At 39.7% G+C, this 19127-nt stretch overlaps 1 protein-coding gene across 5 annotated transcripts in view; it reads left to right on the top strand.

Moving 5' to 3' along the window:
• The first annotated feature begins 224 nt into the window (after nt 1-224).
• SERTAD2 (SERTA domain containing 2) overlaps nt 225-19127 on the top strand; it is a 117291-nt gene continuing 98388 nt past the window's right edge. For 3 of the 5 annotated variants that reach the window (XM_023251718.2, XM_023251719.2, XM_023251716.2), the window contains exon 1: nt 225-1020. The gene's annotated coding sequence lies outside the window, so the exon portion shown is untranslated. Of the gene's footprint in view, nt 1021-1048; nt 1599-19127 lie in introns of those variants that run through there. The other 2 variants (XM_023251715.2, XM_045054281.1) reach the window with 2 other exon arrangements.

Genomic DNA, 19127 nt, shown 5'->3' with positions numbered 1-19127 from the left:
CTCCGGCGCCTCATCTTTCCCTCCACCCCCCACTTCAACGTCCACCCACCTCTCCCCACCCCCCACTCCACTTCCCCCGCCCCGTTCGCGGCAGTGTCCTTAGAAGACTCATTGGGCCAGGGGCGAAGCCAGCCGCCTATGGAGCCGCGTCGTGATTGGCCGACGCCCACGCCCGTCGGAGCGGCGGGATTTGCCATTCGCCACTTGCTCCGCTCCGCTCCCCGCCCCCCCAACGCCTCGCCCTCTCAGTCGCCTCCTCCCCTCCCAGCTCTTCTTCGGCCCCCTTTCCCCGCCCGTCCCCGCCGCATCTCCCCTGTCCAGCTGGGCGGGGACTGCTGTACGACTCTGTAAAGTCTGTGAGTCACTGCACAACCCATCAATCCAATTAAATGTCTCGAGCGAGCCGAGCAGGGGGTGCTGCCGCCGCCGCCGCCGCCGCTCGCCCCGCCGCGGCCGCCCCTGCTCGCAGCGCCCCTCTGATCCATGGCTGTCTGTCTGTACTTGTTACGGTGTAACCTCCTCCTCCTCCTCCTCCTCCTCCTCCACCTCCTCCTCCTCCTCCCTCTCCTCAGGAGCCGCTGCAACTTCCCCTCTGCCAGCCTCCTCTGCTTGGGGACTGCAAAGGCATGGGATAGATCCAGAGCCACTTCTCTCTATCTCCCCTCCAGCCCTCGCTCAATTTCCCCCCTTTAAATTAAAGTCTGTTCCTCGCTCCTCGTCGTTTTAGAAATTTGTCAGTCTATTATTTCCCCTGATTTATTTTCCCTCCCTGGGGTAAGGGGTCGCAGGAGCCGGTGGGTTTATTTTAGGGAAGGGGCTCTCCACCCCCACCCCCGTTTCTCCTCCTTTTTCGGCCGTGACTTGATTGCCCTGTTCCTCTCCGCTCCCACCCCTCGAACTCACCGTCCTGCACTCGAGTGACGCACCGACACCCCCCGCCCACTGCCCAGACGTCCCCTCCCTCGCTGCCACCCCGACCCGACTCGGAGCTGGACCCGGTGCCGACTTCTTCGCAGAAGGGTGAGTACCGTGTTGGGTTTTTTTTTGGGGGGGGGGGGATCTGGAAAGATGTAGCCGGTCCACTTGGAGGAGGGCAGGGATCACGTTGTGGGCTGGAGGTTCCTGGTCCGGCGTGGATTTGAGGTGGCGACTGCCTCCCTCCCTCGCTCTCTCTTCCCCCGCCCCTCGACTCCTTATTCACCAGCCTTGCTGTATTTCTAGGTATTGCCAGACTTCCACCATCGGGGCATTATAACGCTTATAAAATGAGCGGTAATGGCATGTTTTCTGTCTTAGGATGCTTAGTGAGCGGTAATAGTCAGCGATGGGATCTAATAGACTCTATAACCTGCAAAAAGTGTAAAACGTCTAATGGGTACATTTTACTCTAAATCAAAGTTAAACTTTTATTTAATGAAGGCAAAGCAAAAGGTATTTTTATTTTGGATGTGTGGGGATAGAGCAAGGGAAGACAGGTTGTCTAGTGGCCTGGCTTAGTATTTTTATTTTAAAATAGTTTTATGGGTTCCCTTTTGAAAAAAAAAATGATTTCAGTATTAAAGCCTATGAAGTCTTTGAACCTGTTGGAGGAGTGCAAGGTAAGGTGGAAATCCAGCTTGACACTTCATCTTTCTCTCCCCTCTATTCAAGCGAGGCATACAACACAGAATTTTTTATTTCTCAGGCACTGGGCACAGTGGGATAAATATGGATTTTTTTTCTTTTGATATCTGTCTTTTGTATACTTGATTGCTCTTAAACAATGTCATGCTATGGAATTTTGTAAAATTTAATTGGTTTCTTGGTTGTGGGTGGTTCAAAGGTACACCTACCTGCTGCCCATGTATGCTTTTATGAGAATCTTGCCTTATGGATCTTTAATATTTAATTTGAGATAGGAGAAAAATTATGAAAAATAGTTACTCTGAATTGGCATCTGAGGTCACTTTTGAGAATTCAGCCTGTTTAAAAATGGTAGTACCTTTTTTGAATCAAGGTCTGGTCTAGTTGTCCACAAGATTCAAATTAGGCCAAACCAAACATGTTTTGAAATATTAAAGTATAAGAAAGGCCTCTTAGTAGTTCATTCTCTCCTTCTCTTTCAGACTAACCAGAATAAGTTGTTACTAAATTTAATTTTAAAGAATAGATTGTTCCTGTACTGAAATCTGCCAAGTTTCTACAGAGATTTCTTTTTAAAGAGCAGAAATGTGTTTATGATCAACCCAAAGTAGTAATGTTGACTCAAATGTAAATGCTGTCGTAAGGAAGTGCTTGTCATAAGCCCCAAAACCTTGCAAAGTGCTTCAGGAAGACTTATACAAAGCCTTTTGGAATTGTTTAATAAATTTCTTCTTGGGGCCCTTTTCTTGAATCTAAGACTGAATCACTGAGAGACCTCATAGCACGGTGGAGCTGTGCTGCCTGCGTTTGAATCTTGCCGCCTACCCTTGAGGGCTGTCTGACCTTGGGCAAGTTTCAAACCCGGTCTGTGCCGGTTTTCTTTTGTAAATGGAAAGGATGACTTTTCCTCAAAGGGTTGCTGTAAAGGTAAATAAGAGAGTGCCTGTCACAGAGTGTTGGGTGTTGTCCCTCATCATCACCATCTGCAGTGAGGATGTCTAGTGTAGAAATTGAGAGTATGGCCTTCAGAACCACACTCTTTAGTTCAGGTCCCAGAATTTCCTCTTGTTATCTTTGTGACCAGGGTCAAGTGAACTTCAGATGCCTCATCTGTAAAATGGGAATAATAGAAGCATTTGCTTCATAGGGTTATTGTGAGGTCGGAATGAATTCATATATTCAAAGATCTTGACTAGCGTTTGGTACATCTTTTCGAATTTAATTCTGTGTAGTGTTTCTTGTCTGTCTTGAACCATGGATGACTATATTTTTTAGAAATAAATTTTGGTGGGGCGCCTGGGTGGCTCGGTCGGTTAAGCGTCCGACTTCGGCTCAGGTCATGATCTCGCGGTCCGTGAGTTCGAGCCCCGCGTCGGGCTCTGTGCTGACAGCTCAGAGCCTGGAGCCTGTTTCAGATTCTGTGTCTCTCTCTCTCTCTGACCCTCCCCCGTTCATGCTCTGTCTCTCTGTGTCTCAAAAATAAATAAACGTTAAAAAAAATTTTAAAAAGAAATAAATTTTGGTAACAATAGAGAATTATAGCCATCATGAAATATGCAGAATTCCTATCCATATGCATGATGTTTAATTGAATTTATACTTTTAAACCAGAGTTTATATGAGTCTTTATGAAATTTAGTTATTAGATGAGTTGATCGCTCTTTCATTTAAATATACATAACAGACTGTATGACTGTATGACTGTATAACAGACTGTAAAACTCTCTTATAATGGTACCTATCACACATTTGCTGCTACCTGTGATTTTTCTCCTCTACTAAACAGAAAAAGCTCTTTGAGGGTAAGAATAGTGTATCATTCATAATTTAATCTCTGGTGCCTAGCAGAGTGTTGGATATATAAAGAAGCTTAATGAATGCTGTATGGTGAATTAAATACTGTTATTCTCAAGTTGTTTACGAGTAGTTGAATGACATTATAAGTGATACTGTGAAGAATGCTATTATTAGTATTGCTGAATTGAATTTTTACATTCTTAATTATTATTTTTGTAACTTGAGAATAAATAAGGGGAATTATAGTAAAACTTATGTTTTATTAAGGAAACATTTCTCATTTTGAAAATTAAACTTAAAATAGTCTGAAAAGTACATATTGAATGTCTTTCTTTGTTATCTGACATGTCCATTTTTTATTGTAAAACTTTCTGACTCCCACACTTTCCTGCCACTAAGTTGGATGTCATTGCAATTAACATGAATTATACAGATTCTAATTTGGATGTCCCAGATGATGATGTGATGTTGTTATTGGCTTCAGAATTAATAATAATAAAGACAATTTTTCAAGTCAACACTGTGAAAATAAAGTAGTATCATTTCCTTAAGGACCAAAGCTTTATTTCTCTTTCCATTCAAGAGTGAGACTCTTTCTCTTGAGCAGTCTGAATAAATAATTAACTTTTGAAATAGCTGTAGTAAATAGTGTAACAGGAATCATAAAGGAGGTATATGTAATTAGGAGGTAAAACACTTAAACTTTAAACCTGACTGCACATTTAATGGGCATTACACAATGGGAGAATATATTTTTTTAAATAAGCAAAATTGATGGGACCTTCCAGCTGCTTCATTTATAGAATCATTCTGTTTTACCTGTCAATATAATGTAGTTTAATTACTGTGCTCTCTGAAATTATAAAACGCAAGAAATAGCTTTCATGAAAGAGATACCCTCAGCAAAGAAATCTGAATACTAATCTACTCAGAAGTGTATAGTGTTTCATAACATTGTTAAAACTTTTCAAAAATGTGAACCATCTACTACAATGTGGATCCTTTGTTCGGTTACCCAATTTAGTTGAATGTATTGCATTTTTATTGGCTAAAACAATTTAGTAAACTTGCCCTTTTTTGTTCATATATTTTTAAAGCAACCAATCTCAGATGGAACTTAAAAACATTAAGTTATGGGCACTTAGAAACTACACTTAAGGGTCTGGTCTGTGAGATGCAAAGTGGTTTGTTTTCACTTGACACATTTTAGCATGACATTGTTTCCGCACCTCATATCTCTTTTCTTTAACACTGCTGTGAAGGCATTGGAATATTGATTAGCATTTTACAGATGTTTGTGATGTCTCCAACTTTTGAAGAAGCAGTGTTTCTGATGAAGAATTGCATGGAAAGAAGAGGAAAGAGAGGTAGACATAACTTTTAGGACTTGTGATTTCTATCCTTGTCCTCTAACGTTAGGAAAATGCTTAACTGTGTGCTTTGTCAGTGATCCAAAGGAGAGGAAAATAATACATGCATTATCTATTGACAAACTTAGAATCGAGGTCCATGGAGTTCTAGACTGAGCAGTGCTACTGATTGGCACGTGACCTTGAGCGGTACACTTCATTTCCACTACTGTTCACGTTCTTATCCTTTCAGCGGGAAGAGAGAAGGCAGTTACCCTGCCCTCACTCAGAGAGAACGTTGCAGGGGTTATAAGTGCTTTTTAAAAGCATTAGAGAAGGACAAGTTGCAAGCAAATACAAAATAAACATTAGGATTTAGAAATGGATATTTGTTTATCATTATTTAAAAATTGTAACCTTTTAGCTTGTTTGTCTGAAGGGCGTTTTTCCTTTTAACTTTATATTTGAAGAGACTTCTTATTGGTGTGTTCACAAGATTATGTAAGGTAACTCCTAAAGAGGCAAGGAACTTTGGTTTAATTGAATGGGACTTTAATGTTAACACCGAGTTTTGTTTTATCCTGGGTTATAGCAGATGTTGATGTTGAAGAATAAATTACGTATTGAGAAGATAACACATTTTATTAGGTTAAAATTTGTAAAACCTGCACGTGCATTTCAGGGAAAAAAAAGTTCAGATACATCAGATTCCATTAGAAGTATATCCAAAGGGAAAAATTAATCACATTATTTACTTCTAAATTTCAAAAGGATTACTCGGCTGTAGGACCCCTCCCTTGCTCATTTAATTTATACCTCGAATGCAGTGAAATGTGCACAATTCAGAATATGTATACTGGCCTGGAAGATTTCTAGTATTCCAGCTAATCTTTGATTTAGGAAGGTGAGTGAAGACACACGTGGAAAGGCTGTATTTTATGGAAGTAGTTTTTTTTCCCCTCTTGTCCCTAAAAGTGAGTTAACAGTCTTTAAAAGTCAAAAGCTGGAGTTAACACATTATGTAAGTTTCTTTGAATTTAGCGTTTCCTCTCTGGTTATTAGAGAAGAGTTGTCACAACCTCACGATGTCACTTTTTTAAGTGGAAATGAAATTCTAGTGTACTCAGAGTAAGACCTATTCAGATGAGTGGCACATACGAGAAATATTATTCATCCCATTTAATATTAAGTATAGGGAACAATGATCCTCAAATGCAAGGTTGTTAAGTAGAAAGCAACTTTTAAAAATATATTGTCTTTTTGTCCTTATTGTTCAGCTTCCAACTGATGGAAACTTGGAACGATCAGATTTCTTTTCCACTTTTGAATTTAAAGTCTACATTGATGTTTGTAATCTTGGGTGGTGGTCTGTATAACTCTGTAGTACTGAATGTTTACTTTTAACATATTAAATAAAATGATTAAAACAGCCCATCCTTTATTTAAACTTGATCTGTTTTTCGCAACCCCCTTCCCTTTGTTCTACCATTGTTTTCAATTTTCTTAGTGTTTCCACATGAGTTTGTGTGTCTTTTAATGCAGCATCTTTCTTATTTGCTCTGTCTTCTTTTTGCATCTGTTTTCTTTTCCCCCATCACAGCACGTTTTTACTTTAGCTCTCTTTTGCCTTTGCCTCTGCATAAGGTATGGAGTAGGGGTTTTCACTTAGTTCAGTCTGCTCTTACGAGACTGAGGCAAAATGTAAAATTTTCTCCCTATAAAATTTGCCTTATCTCAGCAGAGGAGCTCTCTGATCATCTTATCTATGCAAAACTTCAGGGGCCATTTTGTAAACCTAAAACCAAGTTTTAGTTTATGTGGGATGGTGAAAAGGGAAAACTGTGATGTGTTCATTATTTACTATTTTTCTACTAATTTCTTTCATTGGAGGATACGCACAGCATTTTTCTGTCCACGTTACCTTGAAACATCTAAACATCCAAGCTTTGTTGTGTTCCTTCCGCTCCGCACCCAGTGCGCTGGCGAGTCCTGGAGCTGTCTCAGCAGTGACCGTCGCCACCTGACCACCTCGGGGGTGGCTGGCCTGAGAACATCGAGTTAGACGGGAAGAGCAGCTCCTTTGTTTTGTTTTGTTTTGTTTTGTTGTTAACTCCTTAAAACCAGACAGAACATCAGACCATGTCCACTGTGAGGTTTTCCAGGGTTCACCATTGTTGAATGATTAATGGTTCCTAGTAAAGTAACCATCAGCTTTATTGTCTTCCATGGCTTCAACTCAAATGAAATGTATCCCTTTGAGTTAACTTTTGTTTTGATTTTAAGGGTTCTTTTCACCCAGAAAATCAAAGGGTATGAAAATGAATATGTATTTTTAAACAAAAAAGATTTACATAAAAATCCCTTGAGTAGAAAGTTTCCTAAGGACCCAAATCCATTGATCTGGAGTGAATGTTTAATAGTTTCTCTAAATACCTGACATTATTCAGACATCAGTAGTAGGAAACCTTTCAGTTTGATTAAACAAAATGACTCCTCCTTTTGATTTAGAAAACAAGCAGACCATTGTTACTTTTTATTTAAACAATTAACATATAAGATTAGATAAACTGCATTTTAGAGTTGATTAAATAAGAGAGTTTTCCAGAAATTGCATTTTATGAAATCTGTACCTCATAGAAAAAACTTGATTTTTTTTTTTGTACACCTATATCTCATTCCTAGCTTCTATTTATTCATTTATTCAGTTCATTCAGCAGATATTTATTGAACACTTACTATGTGCCAGCTACTTTTACTAGGCACATATATTACAGCAGTGGAGAAAAGAGACAAATATTCTCGTCCTTGTAGGAATTACATTCCAAACCATTCTGGTGTGTATAGAGCTTTTTATTTACTATGTGAAGTAGTCATAACTAAACATTGTGTAATAACGATTGGAAAAAAAAGTAAGATTCCTTTGTATGGATTTTATGTCCTTCGACTTGGTATAAAAGAATCCTGAGGCTGCCTGGGTGGCTCAGTCGGTTGAACGTCCAACTCTTCATTTCGGCTCAGGCTCAGGTCATGATCTCACGGTTGTGGCATCAAGCCCCATGTTGTTGCTCTGTGCTGGGCATGGAGGCTGCTTGGGATTCTCTCTCTCCCCCTCTCTCTCTGCCCCTCCTCTGCTTCCGTTCACTCTCTTAAAATAAATAAACAAACATTAAAAAAAAAAAAAAAGGAATCCTAACTCCTAAAACGAAACTCCATTTGAATGTACAATTTGAGTTTGAGTTGAAATATTAAACACCTAAAATGTTGTTGGATGTTTCCACTAGAAATCATGAAATCATCCTCATTTATGAACCCTGGGAAACCTAACAGTGGATACTGTTTGAAATTTCTCCTTGGTTTTCTTTATACTTTTAAAGTTGTTTTCTCCCTTTGCTTTGTTTTCTTTGTGACAGAGCCTGAAAAAAATGTGTAACACTGAAAATTGCACAATGGCAATGTAGTCATCTTGGCTATATTGCACAATTAACAAGAAAATCTTAAGCTTGCTTTGTCTAGTATATGTAAAGAACTAATTTTTTGTTTCCATGATTGTCAAAACCATGTAATTTCCTAAACAAACAAAACCCTCAAGTGTACCTTTCCAGCTCAGATATTAAAGTAGATATATCTAAGTGTTTTTACAGTACAAATAGCATTAGTATGATATAATCTATTACAATGATTTTTATTTTTAAATTTTTATTCATAAATACTTAATACATGTCCCAAGTACTTGGGGGTATCAGAGACAAGTAAGACATCACACCTGTTCATAACGGTGTTCACAGTCCATTTGGGGAGACAAAAGATCCCCACATGAAAATTAAATCTCTTGTATTAGGCAATATGGTGTTTAGCTTGATGGGAAGTCTGTTGTAGGCTGCTACAGTAAGCTGAGTCCTAGGTCAGGTGGACATGCCTGGCTCGTCTTCATGGGAATCCCTCTTTTCTGTTCACTTTGGGCAAAGATGGTTAGCAGGCCTTCTTTGTGCCTTAGGCACCTGAGGGTAGTGAAGTCCCCTTTCCAGCTACTGCAACTGCTCAGCAAGGAAGGGGAAGGAAAGGGAATAGAGCATACATCCTAGCCATTTACTGCATTCACTAGCTATGCCTGCTGGAAGCAGAAACTCTGCACTTGAGAATGGAATGTATATAGACACACCATGGACATGGTTCAGGTTCTTGAGGCCAAAAATTATTCCATAGGTTTGGGAGGACTGATATATTAACGAGGGTCCTGTAAAGAAGGGGTGTTCCCTGAGAAACAGAAGAAGCACCAAGAAGGGAGGAAAGAGCCTTTTGGCGGTTACTGGAGAGCACTCTTTCTTCCTTAGTTTTGCCTGAAATAGCTCTGCCTGTGAGATGGGCTAATTTGCCAAATTTAGGAAGTCTGTATTGCTATAATATGTAGATACAATCTTTCTAAATTATTTTGCTTCACCATTAGCCAACATTCCTGATGTGCGTGTGTATTTAAATTCTCAAACAATGCTGTGTGCCCACGACTTTTGTTTTCATTTCCCTGGACATTTGAAAGTATTAAGAGTCTCTTTGTTTTTAGAGTATATTTGTTTGTTTATTTGGGCCTAAATCTAAGATAGAATAACATCCATTGTTGTCTTTTAGATTTAAATTGGGGGAAAAAAATCCAAAGCCTCAATGTGTATTTTGTCTGTTGATGAAACTATTTGGACACTTGTATATAGATTTCTTTGTGGTGGTGGTTGTTGTTGTTTCAATAACAATTTCTATGAAGGATTTCTTTTCCTGAAAACTATATCTGGGCAAGAATCATCACACTTCTATTTGATTCAGAGGCCACCTAGGATAGTTATGTTCATTTTCTTGATTGCTGTGATGGTTTCAGGGATATATACATATGTCAGAACTTACCAAATTATACATTTTAAATCTGTGCATTTATTGTATATCGGTAAAACTTCTAAAAAGCCTCCTAGGTCATAAGGTATATTTTCAAGATAAAATCCGTATTATAGGAATTATATTTTAAAGTTTGTCATTTGTTTTTTATTTCTCTATTTTATCTACCATTTATTCACCTCTATCCCATACCCCAGACACATATGTTTTAAGAAAGACAAATAGAACTGAGGAGGCCTCTGCTCCAGCTGAAATTTAGATATGGGACCTTAGAGAGCTTTTTTCCATATGTAAGGCTCACTGGAGTATCTTTAAGTAAATTACACAAATTTGAATTTGGAGAATTGGAGTTGTGTGTTTTTCAAGAAATCCTCCTTTCCTTATAGTTTAACAGATTATGACTCATCTTTGGCATGGAATAAAGAACATGATTTTAGTAAGACCTTTTTTTTTTTTTTCTTAAAAGAGGTTAAATTACTTAATGCTTCTTCTTAAATATTGTTCTCTGTTTTTTTGTTTCTTTTTTTTCATTTTTGTAAACCAACTTTTGGCATGTTGAGCCATAGACTCTATGAATAGATTTGTTTAGGACGGACTAAGTCAACTCCCCTCTTCGTGCCCCATGCACAGAAGGCTTAATATATGTTTCATTAAAATGATGGTTTACTATTAACTGAATATTTCTTGTGTCACCCAGTATACGTCTGAGGGAAATTTCTTTATTGTTGGATTAATGCTTATGTTAAGTTTAAAACACTGGCAATTTTTCATGAATAAAACATAGCCTAGAAAACTTTTCAGAGCTGTCTTTCTGGGATGGGGACTGTTAGAGTTGTGACTTCAAAGCTCAGGCTCTTTCCACCACACCAGTTGTGCACGTTGGAATTACCTGTGCCTAGGCCACAATCCTGGGTGAGGCCTTCCTGTAAGCATTTTTTAAAGTCCCCAGGTTATTCCAGTAACATCCACACTGTCTCTGCATCATGTTCCCCCACACTCAAACTTTCCAACATGTAGAGAACTTGGAAGAGTAATTCAGTGAACACCCATATTTCCTCTACCTAAACTCAGTAATTTGCTTTATGACTCTCTCTCTCTTTTTCTCTACATGTAATAGTTTATTGTACCAGTGAAAATAGGTTTCAGACACCGTGACTCTTTACCATTAAATACTTCAGTATGCCTCTCTTGTGGACAAGGACATTCTCCTCCATAACCACAATACCATTATCACACCTAAGAAAATTAACAATAACTTAGAATGCTCTTTAAGAGCTCAATCCCATTTATTAAAGGCATGTGAATTCATATTCTACTAAAAATTAAATGCATATGAAATGAGAGGTTCTTCAGAATATGAAATCCTGGGAACTCTTGCCAATAATATGTTTCTCCTCTGTGTTTGCTTAAATCGTTTTGATGAGGTAAACGTATTTTCCTGCATGTGGTGAAGTAAGATCCTTCCTAGCTCTCACATCGCATGACCGTATGATGAGGAAAAACACTTGTCAAAGTTCATGCCACAGTGTGGTTTAGCGGAAAAAGCCCAGTTTCAAGCCAGAACAATGTTGGTTCAAACACTTGCTCTGCCGCTTACTGCAGGTGACCTTGGAGAAATAAAACTCTTGTGTCAGTTAGGACAGTGTCAGAAACTACCTTCAGGCTCACTGGAGTGATCAGGAAATTTGTTATTTCACAAGAAACCCAGAGGCAGGACAGGCTCCATGTTGGTCAGTTCTGTAGTTCAGGTACTCAGCATCTTTCCACTGCGCCAGATGCCTTGTTGGCTCCAGCTTCTGTTTTGGCTTCTTCCTCAAGGTGGCTCACATCTATACAGTACGGTATTCAGAGGAAGTCAGAAACCTCTTCACAGGTGTGGGCTGTCTGTCTTTGTATCTGATTGGACATCTCTGCCCACTTCCAGACCAGTACCTTGGGATGGGGTTTTCTTCAGGAGGAGAAGGGAAGAATGGACTTTGGGTACCACTAACAGTGTCCAGTACTCCTCCAGATCCCAGTTTTCTTTGTTGTAAAATGGGAACAGTGATGTCTGTCTCTGTGGTTATCAACTGACACGAAATAGGTAAAGCAACAAGTACAAAGCCGATAATTTAATGATGGGAATTTCTATTTTTTTTTCCTCTCCTTTTCATCTTCGAGAAACTTCTGACACTGCTGCACTGCCTACTAGTAAGCGCGTGTAAGTGATTGTCCCTTAACGGGTCTCTTTTGTGTACTCTCACCTCAGCATGTAGGAAAGAACTTTTTTTTTAAATATATTTTTAATGTTTATTTTTGAGAGAGAGAGAGAGCGAGAGAAAATGAGAGTGGGGGAGGGGAAGAGAGAGAGGAGACACAAAATCTGAAGTAGGCTCCCGGCTCTGAGCTGTTAGCACAGAGCCTGACATGGGACTTGAACTCACGAACCGAACCGTGAGATTATGAACTGAGCCGAAGTTGGACGCTAAACTGACTGAGCTACCCGGGCACCCCTAGGCAAAACATTTTAGGTGAACTTTTCAGATTTGTCAGCTACCCTCCATTAACCTATTTTGGCTCATCTTATTTTCTCTTACATATTTCAACTTCACTTTATATTACTGCAAAGCCAGAGAAGGGAAACTGTCAACAGTGGGTACATATTTACCAAGATCAAGATCCAGATCCAATGTGAACAAAAAATATCTTTAATTTCACTATCTGTAAAAACAAAAAAGTTGAAATAGGTTTTCCCCTTTTATTAAAATACGTGCACCATGATCTGTGAAAACGTCAACAAAATAAAATGTTATATTTGAAACATAGTATCTTATTTGTCCAGGATAGACCAGGTCTTTGATACGTGGGGCAAATCTAGGCTTACCATCATTTAGCCACTCTGGTTTCCCCAGAACTTACTTTCTAAAAAAAAAAAATCTTGTTTACCAGCAGATCTTTTTTTGATAGTTTGGTCTTGAACCTTCCTTTCCCCACCGTGAGAAAGTCATCTTCCAAAGTCATGTTTTCCGATACATGCGAACACTGGAGGGTCTTTGTTCAGGCATGCCTTTTTCAAAATATGTAAAGAAGAGCTGTCATATTTTTCTCCCTATGGAATTTCTAAAGCACTTCTGAAACACCTGTGAAGTTCTGCAAAATTATTACAGCCCAATCACATGGGAAGATCATCACTTTGTTTTTGAATTTTCTCCCTAAACGATGGGATTTCTTTTGAAGGGGAGCTACCGCTCCTTCTTGACCCCTCAAGTAGAAGATTTAATTCCTGCGAACTTCCATGGATGGCTAGGGAATAGAAGAACAGTGACAAGCCGAGTGTCTCTCCTGACTTGGAAGATGCCGGACCTAGGCTTATCCTGTCTTAGTCACAGGTTTTTTGCTTTGTCTTTAATTTTGTTGATGAGGTACCTATTGGTCTAGTAAGCTCTTTGAATACTGAAAATGGTCAGATTTTGAGTGGTTCCATCATAATTCAAACCTTCTGCTGGCATGAATCATTTCAGCCAGAGAGATTTTTTTAAAGGAACAATTTAAATGTGTGTTGATGTTTCTTATACGTTTAATTATGAAGCAGCACAATCAAAGCGGAACTCTGATACAGATCATAATTTTATTAAAGAAGCCAGATAAGGGACACTGTGGCCATAACGTTAGTTAAAAGTGCTAGAGTTTGGGGGGAAAAATAAATTTGAAATTTGTATTGCATCGTCTCGAATTAGTTACTTTTAAAAAGGGTGATATATGACTATAACTTACGAAGCTTGGTTTTGTTGGGGCAGATTTTTAATTTTAGTCCCTTTCCGGAAAGTTTTGTGGACAGGATTCCCTTTGCTGTGTAACAAATGCTTTTACTGTTTAGTTAAGGTTTGCTACCAGTGGCTCAGAGGCTAAAATGAAAAGTGAAATGGCTGTTGTTTCCCATCTAATAACAGATTTTATTTTTATTTCCACTACCCAGTGTTAAAAAAAGAAATGAAATGAAAGCAAAGATCAAGATCCAAAAGCTCAAACTAAAATTTAATTTCCTAACTAGAATAAGGCTGGCTTTGCCGTGATGTGAACAGTCATATGTAGGAAACATTTGTTCATAGCTATACAGTTGGCCATGCTAATTGCTGGGATTAGTAGTTGGATTGGCATGTATTCCTGTCTTCAGACACTCCGTCAGGCACGTAAAAACCAATGAAGGCTAAGCAGTTGGGATTGACTCAACTTTTTTTACCTCCCTACTGAGAAATGTTTCAACTGTGCTTCTTGAGAGAATGGAACAAAAATGTAAGTGATAGTGGGTTGGAGAGCCATGCGTTATCCACCTCTTAGTACCCAGGACTTTAATGATAGAGTAATTGCCAGAGCTTTGTCTTTGTTTCTTTTCTGATTTTATCATTTCTATATTCTGTCTTGGAGCTTCTTATGTATGGGGTCTAAAGTTGTCTGGAATAGATTCTAAGGGCAAACTGCTTTTGTCCCAAGTCATTTATCGTTTCACTTTTCATATAGAGTTCTTGTTTTGACTGAAAATCACAACATGATCAGTGAAAAATTCTTGCCCAGCTAAGAAAAATATATTTACAGGAGATTTTATTTTGTTTTATTTTTAAAGTTTATTTACTTATTTGAACAAGACAGAGACAGCACGAGCAGGGAAGGGGTCGAGAGAGGAGGAGAGGGAATCCCAAGCAGGCTCCGCACTGCCTGCCCAGAGCCTGACATGGGGCTCAAACTCACGAAACTGTGAGAACATGACCTGAGCCGAAACCAAGAGTCAGATGCTTAACCACCTGAGTCACCAAGGTGCCCCTTTACAGGAGCTTTTAAAAAATTATTCAGAAAAGGGATTATACTTGGAGAATCATTTTTGTCATTATTTCTGAAAGACCCAGTACCACAAAAAGTTTTAGGGCCATGAGTCCATTTAGCCATACTGAGCATTATGCCATTCAGTTTATCCATCTTTAGCTATATGCTGTGTGACTGAGTCACGAAGTATTTGGGGATACTTACTGGTCAACTTGAGTTTTGAGAAGTAATTTTTTAAAAATTTGCAGCTGGACACAAGCACAGGGTCATTTGAGAATGTTATTGGGATGGTGTTATGGTCGAAAAAGCTTGATTGTCAGCAAATTTGTAATCAGCCATGTATTTAGTTTTATTGTGGACTGAGTCGTGGACTCTGCTGGTGATGCAGCTTGTCTTTCTCCCAGCCGAGCGTGAAAACCTGGGAGTACAGGGACGCGCCTGTCTTCTCAGCATCGGCAGGTTTCGCAGCAGCTCCTTTCACATGTTATTGCTGACACGCTACCAAGTGGCGAGTGCGCTACACCGACACGGGTCACAAAGTTTTGGTTTTGTTCTTTGTGGTGCTTACGCACCGTCAGAGCAATGCGATGACAACGGAAGCGTTTCTCTTTGGTCTGTTTTAGGATCATCAGTAGACACATAGAGGCATTTGACTGGTTTTTTAAATTAAAAAAAATTTTTTTGTTAATGTTTTATTTATTTTTGAGAGAGCATGAGCCGGGGAAGGACGGGCGGTGGGGGGGTGGGGGGGGAGAAGGGGAGACAGAAGATCCGGAGCTGGCTATGCGCTGCCAGCAGTGAGCCCGATGTGGGGCTCGAACTCAGGAACTGGGAGATCGTGACCTGAGCCGAAGTCGGATGCTCACTGACTGGGCCACCCAGGCAACCCCCCCCCCCCCCGCCACCACCACACACACCTTTTTTTTTTTTTTAATGTTTTGCTCTCACGTGATGACTGGATGGGGCGATGGGCAAAGAATCTCTGTTGGGGTGATGGAGGAGAGTTGCTTGTGGCTACCACTTTTTGTTTGTGTGATCTACTAATCATTTCATATGGCTGCTGGCAACTGTTCCGGTGACCTAGGTTTCACTTCCTTCGCAGAAACTCTGACTTTTATTTTTGAATAATCGTATGAATAAGAAAGTGTTTTTTAAAAATGGATTTGCCATTTCCTGAAATAAAGTGGAAGCCTTTTGTCTGTTTATTCTGCTTCATCTTTTATTAGCCACTTGCACACTTGTAGGCATTGTTGGTGTGAGAATTACTCTTTTGAAAGCTTTCAGTTTGGTTTTTGTTCCAAGTGGTGACATTCCAATTAGCAGTATCCCTGCTTTTTACCTGAGGAATACAAAATGAGATGCACTTTGGAATATTTATTCTTTAACTTTTGAATATTGGATGCAGGTATTAGTATAAATTCAGCACACCATTATGTGATGGGAAGAAAAGAGACATGTTTATGACTGGCGAGAACTTTTTTGGCAAAGAGCAGTTCTGTCCCGTTCAGTCAGTTACTGAGATGGAACTGATGAGTTTCCTTTTATTAGGTGTGTCTTTGAGGTTGAAATGATTCAGTAGTCACCTGTGAGCATTAGTGTATCGAGTTCTTGGAACCCGTTGTACTCCCAAGGAGGCAGTTTATGAAGCAAATGTATGGCAGGCAAGTATATTATGACTTTTCTAAATAGTGTGCCACAGAGCGGATGATGTTTTGCTACCATGTGTAACACAGTTACACCTTGACATGTCAAGTGGAAACTCAGGCACTTGGTCAATCCAGTGATAACTATCTACTCTTCATGTGCGCCCATTTTCTCAGTGTGCGTTTATAACTGCTTTATAGTGATCCTCCCGATTTGACAACCAGGAAGAGTAAAAAAAAATAAATAAATCCCAAATAGTTGATTTTAGAATTTTTAAGTAAGTTGGATAGGGGGAAATGTTGCCTTTTGCTGGTTTCCTTATCAGTTGACTGCTTTACTTTATGTGAAGTTTTATTTCTTTTAAAAATAAAGTTCATGGGGCGCCTGGGTGGCTCAGTTGGTTAACTGACCGACTTTGGCTCAGGTCACCATCTAACGGTTTGGGGGTTCGAGTCCTGCGTCGGGCTGTGTGCTGAACGCTTGCTCGGAGCCTGGAGCCTGCTTCAGATTCTGTGTCTCCTTCTCTCTCTGCCCCTCCCCTGCTCGTGCTCTGTCTCACTCTGTCTCTCAAAAATAAATAAATGTAAAAAAAAATTTTTTCATGAATTTTGTACCGATTCAAGATGTGGCAAGCTCTGCTGTAATCACTGCTCTGTTCGGTCAGTAAAATTCCTGTAATCGTGAAACGTCTGTGGCTGTTAGACTCTTAATGTTCCTGCATACACCATCTTATCATTGTTTTGCATCATCATTGACTTGTGTGTTCAGGTGCTCTTTGCTACATGAAGAAATGAAGCTGATAAATAGCCATTTTCAAGTATAATCTCAACCTGCTTCCATGGTTTTCTACAAGGTTTTCTGGCATCCTTTTTTTTTTTTAATCATTCATGTTAAGGAGGAGCCCAGGGATGGCCTTTCAGGTTTCTTGATGTATTTAAGAATATGTGGCCAATGTTACTTGCTGGAACTGGCCCTAAAAAAGTTGAACTGGCGCCATACTTTTCATGCTACTGTTATGTCTAACTATAAAATGAAAGAAGTGCTAATAACACTTCCTACTTGTTTAGCACGTTTTCCTCCCCAGCTCTCAAAGGAGTTGGCCAATATCAGGCTGGGTTCCCAGACCATGTTTCTATTATTTTCTAATTCCTGTAAGGTAATGTAATGTTACATAAGGCTTTCACTGGTTGACTTCTTTTTTCTTATGTCTTCCTAAAAATTGGAAACTAGTATTTGCCGTTATCGTCCCCGCTTCTCAGATGCTGAGGATAAGGCTCACCTTGGCTAACTGTTTGACCTAGCGTTATACTATCATCAGTTTCAGAGCCAAAAACAGAACTCAGAATTTGTCCTCAGTCCTCAACCTCATTTGTTACTGAGCCGCAGTTTCTCTTCTTTTCGGCTATACTCCCAACAGGACCAAAGAACATACATCTTCAGGTACCGAAAGTATTTCCCACGTTTCTTCTTCAGTGTTCAAATGTTAGGCTATACACTAGATTTATTGTCTGAAGTAAAGTTTCAGTGCCAGTTATAAACATGATCTGTTGCCATATTATTCCTGATTTGACTGGTGTCCCAGAAGGTGATGGATAGTTGAAGAAAGAATATAATGAATGCAGCCCCTATTTTCTTTTGCCCTTCTAAATTTGATTTAACGTAAGGTTGCTTTCTGCCAGGAACTTTCATGAATGGGCATATATTAATAAGCCAGACCTTTTTTCCCCTTTATAGTAACAGACCTAACAAAGCATCTCCCCAAAGTGGATTCAGTTGGTGTATGCTAATACTTGAGTGCGTACTTCCTGAACTTATAGGAGGAAGCAGCTCCAAGCACTCCGAAATTGAAGTCGTTCCTATAAAACTTGGTTAGTGCAGTCTGAACATATTTTGTGCTTTGAAATAGATCTTGCGTAATTCTTTCTGTTAGTGATTGTTCATCGAACTTGAGGAGTCTGTTAAAACTAGAAGAATTGACTGTTCTGCTTTAAAAATAAAATTTACTTTAGAAAATCAAAGGAGGTTTCTGGGAGTGGCATTTTTTTTTTCTTCAGAGTGACAAAAGTGAAAGTTGCATTTTGATCAGTTTTGATGAGTCGTCTTAGTGAAAACCCCAGACCCGAAGCGTGTGCTGGTAGGCACATACAAAGCAGTTTTCATGTTTTGGTGTCCCCCCACCCCCAGTGAACCGTTGCATGTATACACACGCCACACATAAAGAGTCCATTCTTGCTCACAAGCAGCTGAAGGAGGCTGGCCACTGCGGTCTTCTGCTCAGTGGAAATTGGCAGCCTTTCTTCTCCTATAAACAACAGCCTGACGTCACCCCACGCAGTGGTGATAGCGGACCCACTTTAGAGATTCTCAATGGGCAGAGCTGTTGAAGGCCTGTCGCTGGCTTTGGTCATCTTCAGCCACGCTCGAGTAAATGCAATGCAGGGAGGTTCATTAATGTCCGGGATCCTGGCGAGCCCTTTAAAGCTGTCGGTCAGGTATTTATCCTTGAACTGGCACAGAGAATCCTCACAAGAAACCTGTGTGATGAGCAGGAGAAGTGGAGTTGTTCCTGTTTTAGAAATGAGCTGACTCAAGTCCAGAGAATTAAAAAGTGAGCAAGTGGTGGAAGGATGGACATTCAGGTTTTCCAAACACTGTTTTGTCTGTCTTTCCACCATGTTAAATCGCTTCTTGAGTAATTGTTAACTGTTCGAATCTGTTACTTCCCCTCCTGTCTAAAATGTGTGGAGGTGATGATTTATGAGGTTTTTTTTTTTTTGTTTTTTTTTTTTTTTTTCCAGTCAAGACATCTGTGCATGAAAATCAGATAGAGTCTTGATACATTTGGGAACTCTTTGACAGTAAGGTAACCCACTCCCTTGCCTCAGAGAGAGCCTTTTGAAAAATCGAGTGTAAGTCTACACTCTCCAGTGTAATTGGAAAGATTTAACAAGATGATCCTGTTTTTCATTTGGCCTCTAAAAGTGACATAAAATTGCGAGAATGAATGATTATAATTCTTTTGTGTTGTTAACTGGGAGA

Source organism: Felis catus, chromosome A3 (assembly GCF_018350175.1).
Source record: "Felis catus isolate Fca126 chromosome A3, F.catus_Fca126_mat1.0, whole genome shotgun sequence".
Classification (NCBI taxonomy): domain Eukaryota; kingdom Metazoa; phylum Chordata; class Mammalia; order Carnivora; family Felidae; genus Felis; species Felis catus.
Note: the sequence above shows the minus strand (reverse complement) of the source record. Positions and strands in the feature narration are given on the sequence as shown.